Below are 15,799 nucleotides of genomic sequence, written 5' to 3' on the forward strand. Positions count from 1 at the left end.
ATGGTTTGTGAAAGTTCAATTAATGCAAGTTTATCTAACGAATAATATAAAAAGTCACGAAGCTTCGTTTTCCTTAAATTTATTAGTATTTATTTTATTGTGTTTACAATATGAAGATCAGGAGTTTATTAAAATGTACCTAGCGGGCTGCGAATGACATTAGAGTTTTTAAAGAGGGCCGCTCCTATTTTTAATGAGATTGTGTCAGTTAAATGATAGCGGATTTTATTTCAGGATATTTGCGATGACTGGCCATCTCGACTACAAGATATTAACTCTTTGCCCTTTGAAAAGGCTGACGTGTCATCTTCTACTCTCACATCTTGATAAAAAAATTCACTTAGAAAATTAGAGTTAGTGGCACGGACCATTATTTTTAAAGTGTGCATATTAGTTTAATTGTGGAAATAAGTACAAACTACATGTAGCCTATAATTATCAACTGACATAAAGCTTATCGAGTGTACAACTGTTTCTAACCTTCACTTATTTATGCGTGTATATGTACACTTTTATGGTGCCATTGGTCCTGTGCCGCGTCCCGACGTACGTTTTAACGCACGTCGGGTTGGAGCGCCGCAACAGCACGGCTCCTTTTCGCTTTTGAAATCTGCCCGCCACTCTGCTACCCAATTAAGCTGCTACGTGGTACTCTAATGTTAATCAGATAGCCCTGACAAGTGGCAAATAGCGAAGCTTGAACAGGGTGGTTCCTACCGCCGCTAGCCTCTAATAGTACTATATCTGCCAGACACAACGGAGGTTGAATATAATCGAGGTCATGGGGCTCCAACGAAGACAGCCGCAGATTGCCAGTCACCGGTTAAACTGACCGCCATTGTTTGTATTGTTGACATTATCTGAGTATGCCACTGTGTGTGTTAGGTTAATCATCAACAAAAGTAGGGAGTCTACCAATTTGATGAGTTTTGGCGAGCTGTTTCGACCTTATGACGCTGGCAACGCCGTACGAAAAGGAAGGCCCGTTATAATAATGAGCCGTAGTCAATAAGCGGGCATACACTGCCAGAGATCTATCCGCTGTTAGCAAATGGTAACTGCCATAGCTAAGGCGTTAATATCTAGGGGAGTAGTTATACATAAAGTGCAATACTGTGTACACATTTCTGATATAAAAGCTATAAGCTTTAGTAACCGCATCCTTGTATAGCATGTTTCTTTTTATTATCTTCAGTATGTTTTATTTGGCCCTATATGTCTTTGCAAAATATAATTTAGGAAATATAAAACGTAAACTGGTGGGTCTATCCAGTTAGAGGAGCAATTTGTTTGTTTGGCGGCACTATCTACGGATCTTTTCAATTGCCTTTGCATCCCGACAGACGGAGTATCATTCCAGTTTTATACTGACAATCGACTACGAACGAAATCATACAGGTATATCATGCAACATTAATGGATAGATAGAGAAGAAGATATTAATTTTATTGTTTATATGGGAGAGGACCTTTAAGCAACGGATACGACTGAAGACTTGTGAGATTTGAATGTAGATTAAAATGACCCGCATAGAATCGTATGTCTTTGGCACCGATTTTAAATCTCTTACTTATTATAGAAAAAAATTATAGCGATATAGCCCAATTAGACGAGCCTAAAAATTTAAAGACCTTTAAAGATTAATTCTTAAATGATTTAGCGCCTTACAGATCTTGGTTAGAAGAAATGGTTTTTTGCGAAAACTTAATTGCTTATCAATGACCTCCGATAAAAAACACATAAGCGTGTACCTATTCAGGGACACAGACTGGGCATGACAAACTAGAAGCTAGACCTGTCTTCCTGGAAAACGTTCAAAACTCGGATTAACTTCCTGTTAGTGCGGTAGACTATTACAAAAAGTGTATGTTTCGACATAGGGCATTTGTGCGTGAATTTGAAAATGTAAAGTTCAATTTTTTATAAGGTCCAGTAACTTGTTTGATTGCTTAGCCGTAACACATCGAAAAATGGAAACCTAGGGCACGTTTTTCCTAGATGATGTTTTTTTAGAACGTTGAGAAAGAATTGATGGACTAGATCGGGTCAGTCCACACGGTCACAGATCGCTTTCTATGCGTACACATATCATAGAGCTAGCACTATAGCGCATGAAATATACCATTCCTATTTCTACCCGTTCAGTTAACCCGCAAATGGAACAACTAGTTATTTTTATCGGTTACTGCACTGACTGCCTTTGAAACCCATATTTAAATACTGGAAAACTAGCAAACGCATAGTCTTCTACGGGATGCTAACGGGACGAGATGAATTGAGATAAGTACCCTCACGCACTAAACGAGACTTGTGTCTTGCGCCGTATTAGAGCATGGATTGAGGACTTGCTGATGTCAATCCCACATTTCGCGAATGATTACTTCGATGTAACTGCATTAAAGTATATGCGACATATTACTGGATCATTGTTGTTTATTTAAGCGTTTGCTTTTTTCAAGCGGTATCATGGATGTTGCCACAGATGCTTATTTATAATCTCTCCACAACGATGTATCTAACTTACATTCATGAGAAAGCAACTAATAGTTTCACACTTTCAATAGATGGTTGCCGTCTCCGTCAGAGCTTTGTTTGCGGAATCATCCGTTAGGACAGTATACACGAAGTTTTTGAAACTTTTTATCCGTCGTGCTCAGTTACCTGCGTCGATCATTCCGAATTTCAGCAATGGTAGGCTTCACTTGTTGTGTGCCTGTTTTATTTATAGTAAACATATGTACCTCATCCACCGGACCAGCTTCCGACATCAAGAAAAGCAGACCAAATTATTAGCTTGTTCGTATTGGTTCATTTGAGGCTCGAAAAGACAGGTTTGTAAAGAGGTAACATGGGTCAACTCTGATCTCCCTATCAAAATGGTTTGACACTCACTATGACTGAGTCAAAGATCGAAGGTCTTTGGCTTGTGGAATTCAGGACCGTAGAAGAGAAAAACACCAGAAGAAAGCTAGCAAACGTGAGACTGGTCTTTCATTATTCTTTATCCACGTGACTTCCTTCAAAGCGGCCGATCTTTGTTCTTCATTCATCGCTATGCAAGCTTGCTTAATAATCGAAAGATCATGATGTGACCGAGACGGTATTATATTGTAGGCTGAGTGGTTTTTAAAGTAGATAATTAGTAGTACAGTTGAGATCCCTGATACTCGACTGGCGAATAATAAACATGAATAGATAATTATACATTACTAGCTACAAATAACTACTTGTTTAAATCACTCTCTGGCTAATCAATTTCTATCTAAATTATTTGATGAATTTCTATTATGGCAAAAGCACAGAACTGGATTCGTAAGAGTGACAACTTGAGGCACATGCTGTAAAAGGTACGCTGAACTTCTGGCCTGAAGAAATCGATGTTTCAAAAATAAATTATGTTGATTGCTGGCTTGGCGACAATACGCCAGAAGGTAAACAGAGATATCGAATTATAGATTTATAGTAATGATAACCGTAAATAACTACCTATTGCAAGGACATCATGTCAATATAGATGATTACGTATTTTTTAGTCATCTCAGTCCTAACATAGTTCCGACACAAATTCTAAACTGTCATATTAAGAAAATCCTCGTTAAAATATCGTGTACACCGGACCGGTCATCATCTATTTATTTCATACCGTTGTTCTGTACATAATGTGATATCTAACGGTTAAAAAGTCGAAAGTCAAGCAAAAATATGCATTACCGCAAAACTTTGTATAGCGGCCTATTGCAGTCTATTTTTCTGCACGTAAGTACCAGCTTACACACTTGCTAGTGTTCTGGCCTCTGTAATTGTCATAGGCTTAAGGTATCTTTTACGAGCGGATAGGACATCGACTCCAAACACTAGCACTAACGGTATAACGAAGAAAATGGCAAACGTAAAGTTCGGAGCTGTAGCTATCAGTCTAAGAATTGTAGTAAACGATTCTCTGTTGTATTAAATCTATTCGCGTTCCCTGAAGCCAGCAGACTAGGAAGTAAACAAGCAAGCGACATTTTCACCCAGCCAGTCCTATATGACTGAACCAATCGACAGGGCATGATTAATTGATAGCCCACTAGATAGAGAAGACTCACTTGAGATCACCTTGCCTTTTACAAAACAGCGTGGTGACGTCAGTAGTAACGTGTATATTCTTAGATAGAACACGGCTCTTTGATAACTGTAGGTAAAATACGATTGTCAGTAGCCTGCGTGCCAGGGACGTAAGCACAGGTCACGCTAACTAAGAGTAATATACAATAAGAAAAGCGAAATGATCGAACAACCCGAACAGAAAGGCATACAAGTACATGATTTATGTAGTACATAGATTTTTGTAAATTTTGCATAGTGCATATCTAACGTTAGTATATGTATGTTTCCTAGGATCCACTGATTTTTTGGTTTTGTGAGCGTATGCTCTTTGATTTATATGGACGTTTGCCACGCCAGGTGTGCTAGGCATCAATCCGGCCGTCTTTATTTCGTGCATCCCGAAATAGTGCATTTATTTTCTATTTGCAGGAGATTATAAGCAAACAGTTCCTTATCCCTGCACATGTGCTAATCCATCCTGCAAGATCACTTACGCGATTCTCTTCAAGTTAAAAAATGAATGACAGCGTTGTAATGTACGTCTCGTCGTTCAAGCACAATCCTCCTACAGACACTCGTTCGGTCTATCCGTGGTATACCTTACACGACGGAATGGTAGGAATAGCATCAACACAGAGGCAACATCCATAAAATCCACATGGAGATCCTGATAGCCGACATCAAGAAAGCTACTGGTCAAGGCCGTGTAATGCGCCAAATGCGATGTTGGTCGCTTCCAAGACAGGTTTCGACTCGGCACCCAGGGACAAGATTATACTCACGTGACTGAGCCTGTAAATATGTTCAACCTTCTCGTCGAGATTTTACAAGAAAATAGAATACCCATCGATGTCGGAGTGGCCGAACTCCCGGCTTTTATACAGACAAGTGGCCTGAGTTAGGGAGACAACCTAAGCCCATTATTATTCCCCATTCTGCTGCGCAATCTCTCTGGTCAAATAACAAGACCAAGGAAATCAGCCAAAGTTATCTTCTATGCAAACGATCTAGTGATGTACAGGTCGAATAATGCAACAAGCTCTAGCCCGGCTTCACGCGGCAACCACAGATTTGGGACTGACGGTAAACCTGACCAAGACAAAGGGGGTGAAATTTAAAAAGGGAAACAGGGCAGCAGCCATTGAGATATAGTGTCTCGCCAGGTCGCCTCTTGCCTATATGTATTTTTCTTTTGTGCTTGGGGTTTCTCATCCTGGCCGACGGCAGAAGCTTCACCATACACGTAACCGAAAAATGCAAGAAGGTAGTGTCTGCCGCATTGACGGCAAAGCCTTTTTGCTCAAAAGGGTATTGGGACTGCACATAACCATCCGAAATCGTCTCGCATATCTTTTAGTCGACTTGTCACCATTGTCCGAGAACCTACGCCATTGCTTTAAACTTCCAGCGACGGAAACGTTTAGAGAAACCTTAGGAACTAGAACGAAAATTCGCGTAAATCCATAGACATTTCTTTGCTATAAATGCAATCAGATACAACGAGTGGAAAGAGACGAATAGGCTAAACGGACATATCGTCACTTGCCTTCCTGTCAATGGGTTTTACCATAGACTCTTACTTCAGCGTCATTATCTTACGCCAATACAATTCTACAATACACCATAATGTATTGTTGTATTCTATCTAACATTTCCAAGCTCATAAACCACACTCAAATCTTCCTATGTCACATGACCGTATCAATTACTATTATATAAAGCGTTTCGCGACTTTCTCGTTATTATTACATTACAAATGAAAAAAGAGCCGTCATCTCATACGTTTACCCTTACACCTCCATCAATGTTTTTGAGCATCTCCTGTGCCAACAGTCGCTCTGCCTCGAAACCGCTTGATCCCACCAAATCTAGCGACGAACCATTATCTTGTTGCACATCCAACTTAATCCTTCGAACATCGACTCTGCAGTACGCCCGAACGGGCTACGCACGTGCGGCGGTCCTTTCAATGACTTTCCATTCTTACCGCCTGTGTCCACGAGCTATTTCGTTTGCTACTGCTTCTGCTGGCATTGTACACAAATAAGTCCAGCTCCCCCTGTTTATTTACCCCTATTTCGACTTCTGTTCCGGAATCCGTTCTGCGACTACACAGTACACAGTCGAGTGGCAAGCTATGTCTAACTACTCCGCGAGTGAACTCCACCGCGTTGCCTGTAGAGCGATTATACACGCCACAGCTGGCTAGTAACGAAGCTGTCAGAAAAGAGATCAGGCCAGTTGGGGGAGTGGAAAGGGTACAAATAAACGAGCGGCCCAGTCCGGAAAAACTTAGAAAACTAAGCTCGTTTGCCGATAACTTTGATGCTCGCTGGATCGGAATCGGTGTCGACATCGGCATCGGCGGGCTAATCCAACAGGAACGGCAACGAGAGTGTATTCTATCGCTGGAGATTGCGTCCCAGGGGCGCAACTCTCGGGAATTTTCGGGAGACATAAGCATGGAGAGGAGAGAACCAATGGAATCGGATACACACACAAACATACGTATTTAGACGACGGCAAGTGCAGCCACCCCTTCGTGGGGTTCTTTGCTTTGCGCTACTTCCTCTTGCCCGTGGCCCGCGTTATCCCGCCTTGGAAATTAAACCTGTCTGTGTACCCTAATTTGTTTAGCAATGGAAGGAGCACAGTTGTTTCACTTCGTCAAGGTCACTGCATTTGTATAACAAGAAAGCGCATGCTAATGCTTGTTATTTCTTAAAATAGGAGTATGCAACAGGAATATCACACGTACGTACGTATTAGTTAACCGTAATTACCACTAGTTTTTCTCATTATCGTTTCTGATCTATTCTCTTCAAGTGTTTATTCAAGCCGCGAAGCCAATCGGTGAAGACAAGAGATTGATGGCGATTACCACAAAGCAAAGCGCTGCGAAATACCCGTTGCAACACGCATAAAGCGATGGGACAAAAAATCGGCTTACGGATCATACAATCGTTTATCTTGAGTCAAACAATCAGAGATGGGTGGGTATAAAAAGGTCAACTAGATCCTGTGATGGCCCGGCTACAGGGTCCACTCAATGACAACGCTATACCTGTTTCAGCCGTTCACGAATAACATTTTATTATCATAGGGCAAAACGATCTTTGGCGTGCAACTCGTTACTGTAATAAGGATACGGTTTAGGAAGCTGAACATTCCGCTGCTACGACCCTAGCCACAGTTATTCCTGTCAAGTAGAACGGCCCATCTGCTTAGTGGCAAATTTTCCATTTAGATATAAGTATCTAGCCGTGATCCCGATTGCATGACAGCGTATTAAATAAATGGAATATCGTTAATATGTTGATTTTATATTGTGCAACAAACATAAATATCAGCGACACACGAAAGGTCGCTACTCTATAGTTATCTACAGACCTTTTTTTGCCGTACGAATCATGGACGAGGAAAACGTGGATTATGTCTTTTCGAATATATTTCAGAGAGAAGAAGGAACTTCAACGACTTAAAGAGTAACCTTTGTTCGCTTTTTGGTGAATCTCAATAAGTATCAAGTTGATAATGAATGAATTTGTCGCTTATTGTTAATGTCTGTACCCTTTCGAACTACTGTATAATTCAAGCGCTTCTATTAATTATTGCGCTATTAATAGTTCAGACAATTGGTAACGTTTTCCCGTTGCTATGCGATGGGCTGGTAGGTAAATTACGTGGTTCCTAATTCCTAACGACATGTTTGTCAGAATAAGTACTCGTCAGTGTTGAGTTCTTTAAAGGTTGGCTGTTATTTCTGTTGCTAGCCATTTTGACATAAGCGACCTTTATCTATACATGTTCTGTTTGAACTGAAGCAAACAGGATCTATTAGAAGGACATTACGGCTGCCCGGCATGCTGGTGCCTGTAACATCTTGCAAAAGTATTTTTCGTATTGGCGATGTCCTACGTGGCTGTGTTATAAAATTCTCGACGAGTTGCAAAATGTCTGATAGCCAAGCTCTGTTCGAGAGGCATGAGCCTATCTAATAGATTCTTATCGAATTTCGCTAACCGAAATTTTCGCACTGTCAGCTTTAAAACATTAGAGAGAATACATTGCTAACGTAACATGTACGTCAACTTAAATAGCCAACATTTACCAAATATTTACTTTGATGCTTTACAACTATCTCTGTATGGTTTCGATAGGTAAAAGTTGGGACACTTTACTGGAATTATGTAGGCGAACAATAATCCACTTTAGGTTAGGACATTTGAATACATTAGTCACCTGTCCTAATTGGTCTCCGTTCAGGACCGATGAATTGAAGCCTGTTTGAATTTGAACTGGTAAATTGAAAAGTATTTGTCTAAATTGATATAGCAATAAAAGATGCGTTGCGAAGCATAAGTTAACTAAGTTTATTCCTGAATGACAGTTCCACGATACATATTGAAGTATACCAATTCAATGTCTAACTCGGATAGATGTGTATTTTAAGAAGCTCGAAGTTGTCATAACTATTATAATATTAATCAATGAAAAATATAACAGTCATGTTTGTAGTAGCTTTCATCCTTCGTCGATCAACGAACGCGCTCGAGCGAACAATAGGAAAACTATACAAAAGTCCAAATAATTCTTTAGATCTTTCAACATATTCAAACTGAATTCTGTCGTAGCAGATAGCCTTTTTAATCCCAAGCATCTATTTGTGAGCTTGCTTCTGAAAATGTCCTTTGCGTTTATCATAGATAAGATACGTAAGCTAGTGGCAGTTCACTGAGAGTTAGAATATAAAGGTATACATAATAGTTGTTTTTAAGCTACTTATAATATGAATTTCGTGTGTTTTTTTTTTATCTGTAAGCGTCTGTCTGCTAAGTTAGCTATAAAAAAACATAGAGCACCACGTTTGTTCGCAGTTTGTAAACGGGTGCATTCGCTCGTTAAATTAATATGGATTCAAATAAACTGAACAACCTTCAATGGTGCACTAAATTAAAGAAGGAATAACAACAGGTTGAATCGTATTATATCCAGCCGAGCAGTAGACGGTAACTACTCAAGCCTTACTGCATTCACTTTAGCATCCTGCGTGGGGTTTCAAGTCCAGTGTCCATTTCTAGAAAACAAAATTCAAGTTGCTTAATTTAAAGTCGCTCGAGGGAGACGTGACAAATATGACAGATACACTCTCTTAGTGAGAAACAATTTCCCGTCTTCTATAGTTCCATCACTGCCATTACCAACTAAACCCGTAGACGATTCTGACCATTGTCTGACCAGCGCTTCAAGAAGCCGGAGAGTACGTTATAACAAATCGTCTACCAACACATTGTTGGTCTGACAATCATGACAAAATGAGCAGATTTTCTAGTTGAAACGTTTGCGTGATAACATGTGGACCTTCAATACAGTATTTTTGTGACGGAAATATCTGTTCAAGTTTACTGCCTGATTAGTGCGCTCAAACTATGAACTCTCCAGACAGAACCTGTTTTTGCTATTTTCATGGCGCTTCGACAGAAACAAGATTCTCTAACTGTAAGTAACTTTGAATATAGAACAGGAAATCGTGACGCCTTAAAGTTTCTTACCAAGGAAATTGCCAACACTATTTACAAGCGGTATAACAGTTAGATTAGCTTTATATACGTGTTGCGAGAGTAGAACCCTCAAAAGACCCATATGCTTGGCATTATATACATTTGGCTTCGTTAACATCTTTCTTTTCTTGTCGTATATTCAATATATATTATTGCATGACTGAAGCTAACGTCTCATAATGTATTTCTAGTGGAGATTCAGAAATATCACTTGACAAACAAAAATAAAGAGCAAGATACAGTGCTGGTAGTTAAGACAGCTTCGACATTCGTTTCTAAGAACATTTTCAAAGCAAACGCATTTTCAACATAACAGATTTTATGGCAGTTTTGTTTGTTTATACCGTCATAAAAATTTCAAGATGCATTTGGTTTGTTGGTGAGTTGGAGATGCACCACTCTAATTCAGTCGAAGCCATTTTCGAGTGTTGTCGCCCCGTATCATTCAATTATAACAGAGCTCACTTGAAACTTCAACAAACATTTAAGGATACACATAACCTAATAATTTATCTTTTTATCTCACGTACAGGAGCTTAACATAACCAATAGACAAATATTATCGATAATGAATAATATTGTACATGTTTAGAAAAGCCTCAGGGTTTAAATAGAGTTTACACAGTGCATACAACTGCTATAATGGGTTGCGAAATAAGTAAAAGAACAATTTTTTTTTACTAGTAACTTTCATATTTTTTTATTTATCAGTGCTCAAGTATTACGCACTCCATTTCAGAGAAGGGTATATCAGGGTACGAACAGGACAGAACCTTTGACATTTCTTATGCATCGTTAGCGAAGGTCAAAAACTAACCTAAGCAACCCAGAACAGATGTAGCATACGCGATGCACTGCTCAAAGGAAGTGTTGCTGGATAAATAATAGCACCCTCGGTTTAATGAAAACATGCACCTCGATTTTTTCGAAGCATATTGGTTGTTGGATGAGTCTATATGTCCTAGTTATAGAGTCCTCTGACCGGAATTTGAACAACTTTTCTGCTTTAGTTTCGCTGCGGCTTGTCATCGGCAAAAGTTCGTGTCACAAATTAATTTATTTTTTTTTCATTTTTTGAAGCTCCAAATTAAGGAAAACTTCCACGATTCGAATAATATTATGATAATAATCATAAAAGAGACTTCCAACGGCTTTTGCAACGCCTGACCATCAGAAAACACAGGACTATAAATAAGAAGAGACAAATAAATATGGGCATTTATTTTTATTACAGTGCATCCCAGGAATAATAAGGCTTTATGGATACCCTATCTACTAAATTAATAGAGCCCTATTTCCAAAGCTATTCATAACAAAAGTAGATCATTGTTCGAACGCAATATTGACACTTATCGGTGAGTGATTTTATTCGTCTTTCTATAATTTATCACACTTACACATTGACACGCCAAATAAAATCACTATACCTTACTGACATTTCTGTAGCTATTGCAGTGAGTCTATAGTATAAAAGGTATCAAAGACCTTCACTTATTTATAATATAATGGTTAGTTAAGAGTTCAGGAGGTGAAACTATATAAATTGTAACATAATTGAAAGAGAGAGAAGTCGTGCTCGCCTGGTGTTTTTCACGTAGATGATGGTGGTCTGAAGGATAAGAAGAAGTACTTCAAGAAGATCAAAAACATACGAGAAGGTCAACAAAGATCTAATCGCAATCGAAGGTTAGTTCACATAGCTGGCTGCCGCACAACTGATTGTCCTTTTCAGACCGCATAAGGTCGCGAAAACCATGACTGGTATCGTGGCAGCTAAAAATATCGTTAGAAACAAACGAGAAGCTAAACATTTTTTAATCAAATCGTGTCTGTTTCAACTTGCGGGTGGTTTTTGCTCCACTCAACTGTGAAATAAATATTGTCACTCACTGCCGTTTTATTAGTTTGTTAACTAGATCTGTTCTCACGTCGTTGGAAATGTTCGAATTCGCTCAGTTAATCTAAAAAATAATTAAGAGGCTAACAATTAATTAATCATACTAATTAAATCTTTTTTTGTGCACCAACAAAGATATCATCGTAACGTGTGATAAGGAGGCATATGGATTTACATATTCGATTTATTTATCTATTTGTCCGTACTTGTTGCGTAAAATAGTTCGTTGGCAGGGCTTAGGCCAAGGAGCCTTGCTTGTCTCTCAGCCAACTGTAAGGCGTCCAGGCTATCGTCGTTACAAATATTTGATGGTTAATGAAGTTATCTTCTTACTTCGAGCATAGATCCAACATTCACATTGTTTAGTGGGCTGGTTGGTTAGCAGATATATATTTTTTTTCATATAAATTGATAGTACAGGAAAGAACTTTTGATGTGAAAAAAATGTGGCTCTTTCATGCGGAAGCCGCAAAAGGGTAAGTGTACAATTTTCTCCAGTAAATGAAAAATGCAGGGTTCATCTCGACGATGTTCGAGGCATTGAAGTGCATTAATTTCAATTGAAGGACTTCAAATTTACACTTTCGTGCTATAGAGTTTGCAGTTTTTCTATGGTTTCGCAGCAACTCTTGGTCCTACTTCGTACTAGGCTCCTTAGAGTAACCGTTTTTCAAAACTTCATAAGTTGGGTACTTTTAACAAACTTAGCCGTTTCGTCAGAACAGACAATGACATACCGGCTAAAGTCCTCTTAAGTATTGTAGTGATGAAAAATATACCGTTTCTAAGGTTTAGCATTACGAAAAGAAGAGTAATTTCAAGGTACTCACTTCTCGGGTATTTCACCATCACAAAATTTAGCAGATCACTGAATGAAGCGTTTTGATATATAACAGTAATAAAACAATAAAAAGGTAGCTATCTATCATAAAACTAATTTAAAAGGAACTTTCAAAATAAAATCATACATCAAATTTGTAACAAATCTTTTATTTATGATTACCGCTACCCTTTCTAATAGTTTTAATAAGAGCAGAGATGGAAATATTTACACGGTAATTATAATGGTTGTATTTTGCATTTATATAATATGGCCAGTTTTCTGCAATGAACTCCTATAGCAAACGTAAAACCTGAACCATAATTATTACTTCTGTAACGGAATTCAAAATAAGAGTTGTACTTCAAAATTTGAATAAAATTAGATCTATCTTCATTCATTTTAATTTTCGAAATTATCAATTTTGTGTGTCCCCATCGTCGACCTTGCGAGGAGGCTCACAAAGTGCGTCGCATTGAAACGTCCGTTATCAAAACGAAGTCGTGAGCATCAGCATAAATATACTTATACACATTATATACGCCGAATTTTTATAATACGATTCTATAATACGATTTCGCGATTACCGAATATAGCGACACGAAGTTTTATTGTCCATTTTGCGAACCCTCTTCCCTACACATAAGTAGTTCCTAAAAGTAAGTTAAATCGGAGCTTAAAATATGTATGAGACCTTTGTTTTGACTTTATAGGCTACTATCTTCAGATCGATTAGGTCAGCCAATTCTTAGTTAGTGACGCAAACAACCTGTAAATAGTTTGCTTCTGCGTATCCTATATTTGCTGTCTACGAGAAGCTGAAGTATGAACTGAGTAAATAATTCAATGACTAATCTTTTGGCCAAAAATATGCTCGCTTCTATTAGCAGCGTCAACATATATCCTGTTCGATGAGCACGTTTATATAATGCAGTGTATATGCTCATGAATGTAGGCGAGCATTGCTGTTATATTTTTTAAATGAGAATTGGCTTATCTAATAATCAGATTTATTTTTACATAGTTCGTGTAAATATGTTAACTTATAAGCTAATCTATATTAGGAAAACAATGTCTAAGCGTTGCACACGAATGCTCTGATTTGCAATTGAGCACGCCATTACCGTTCGGACATTTGCGAGCAGTCTATAATAAAAGGTTTCTATAATTATTATTATATTTATTCATTAAAGGACTTGTAGATAAATGTGAATTCCAGCCGATGTGAACAGAAAACGGGTACTTGAACTTGGCTAGTCCCTGTCCACGCAGTACATTCACAGATAATCGCTCATTACTCATTTACCCACTGCACGGTTTAAATAAATGTATTTGTTCTCAGGTTCATTCTGTTTTCAGTGGTCCATATAATAGTATTAACATAGTGTAACGGCTACGGTTTGTATGGCCACAGAAGTTATTTGCGAAGACTAAGTAAAACAAGAAACGAGTCACCATCAGTACAACAATAGCAAAAAACTATTAAAAATATTGGAACCGATTAGGGTAAATTACCTGGTAATCGTAAAAAGGCACTGAAGAATAAAAAACTGCAAAATTGTTTGTATGTTTTTTAAAGTTTATGCGGATAATTCTAAACTTAGAAAGTAGGAGGCCTTCACAAAACAATTTACAAGGTCTTAAAATAGTCTCGAAAAAAGAAAGGCCTATATCAGCTCATAAATATGTAAAAACCCAAGCCATGACTTCGTCCTGTGATAAGCGGCGAACCGCTAAGCAAATTTGTCGAATGTACGCATAATCTGCATGTAACCGTAATAACCCTTTATATTTATTTTTGATATTCATACTACAAGCACAATGATTTTTCTCTTTTTTATGCAGTACCCTTCTCCCGTGTTTTTTAATTGAATCTCACCTATCTTACCATCTAAATGATTCTTGTTTTATTTGCACCGACTTTAGTGGTGATGTGTGGCGATCGGACCCGAGCAAACATATCGTTACAGTTGGGGGGCTCCAATTATATTTTTATGTTTGAATGGAAAGCACGAGATCTGATCGTTTCAAATCAAAACGTAGATACCTAAAAAGACTAGATACGTATGCGTGGTCCGTGCTTCTTCATTATACTGTGCTTTTAGCTTTTTTTTTTATTTTTTATGCATATCTGTACGTTATACACTTTAGCCTTTTCCATTTGTTACGACAGATTGTAGTCTTTCCACGCACACACATTCACTGGTACCAAAAATTGGAGCGCGTATCTGAGTTACAAACACGAAGACTGCATTTTGCGTATTTCTTGTATTAAAAAAATTACTGTCTTTTCCGCACATATTTTCGCAGTATTTCTCTTTTAAGTTACTATTTTGGAACTTCCTTATCAATAGCCGACGTATCCTCAGGCGGCAGTCAAAGGTTGGCAGGAAATGATGTTGACTTACTATGCAGCCACATAAAACCTGTTCAAATCGGACCGCCAAAAGTTCCGTCCGTCAGGGTAAAAGCAGCTGTAATGATGAGGTTACAAGACAGAAGAACTTATCTGTAACACGTCGTGCTTTCTTTTTCTATCCAGCACTCGTTTTTGTTAAATACATTACAAAGAAGAGTTAATCTATTGCTTTGTAGAGAAATTATATATAGCTCAGGTCCTATATTCTAAACTTCCTGACAGCCTTTTTAATAAACCTGATTAGCGTGGTTAGCTAATAGGTACGCGTTATCTTCTTTAAGTAATTACATTCTCCCCAGCACCGCAGACCCAATTTTCAACAGGAAGACTCCTTTTTTGTGCCACACTGTACACAGTGGAAGGACCACTACCCTTTCTAGACAAATGCATGATTACGGAAATTTTCTCATATTTTAGTCACACCACATTAATGAGTCACGAGAAACTGTTTCTAGTTCTCCCAGATCGTTCACAATAATTTGTTCCATAATGTTTACCATAATAAAGCTAAGATGTGATATTAATCAGTACTAACCTACTCTTCATGGAAAAGTCGTCATCGAAAAGATTTAGTAATTTTGCCCCATTGTTCATTTACATTTAACATAGATATTATAATGACAACTGCATGTCGCACCGTATAACAGCGTTAAATTTGGTATTTCGGTCTATAGTAGAACGTATTACATTTAAGCGAAGGATTTAATTGTAGGAAAGGATTGAAAACTTGCAAATATGTTGCTTACAGTATTTCACTAAACTCTATATAAATAATATGTGAAAAAACCGATGAAAATATAGTGGCCAGAAAGTATCATCAAAGGGGCTCCGTCTTACGACGTAACTATGATCGCCACCTTGTGTTTTTAATGAAAAACCATTTTGCAAAATTGCATGAAGGCAGGAATGCGCATACAATACCTGAGATATTTTCCTATTCAAATTAAGCATATAGCATTTAAATTTGTCAATATGCTTCCTCAGTTCGGGTTCTTAAAAGTTCATCCGGTAAC

The sequence above is a fragment of the Varroa destructor genome, unplaced genomic scaffold, assembly GCF_002443255.2.
Source record: "Varroa destructor unplaced genomic scaffold, Vdes_3.0 BEIS01000003.1, whole genome shotgun sequence".
NCBI classification, from domain to species: domain Eukaryota; kingdom Metazoa; phylum Arthropoda; class Arachnida; order Mesostigmata; family Varroidae; genus Varroa; species Varroa destructor.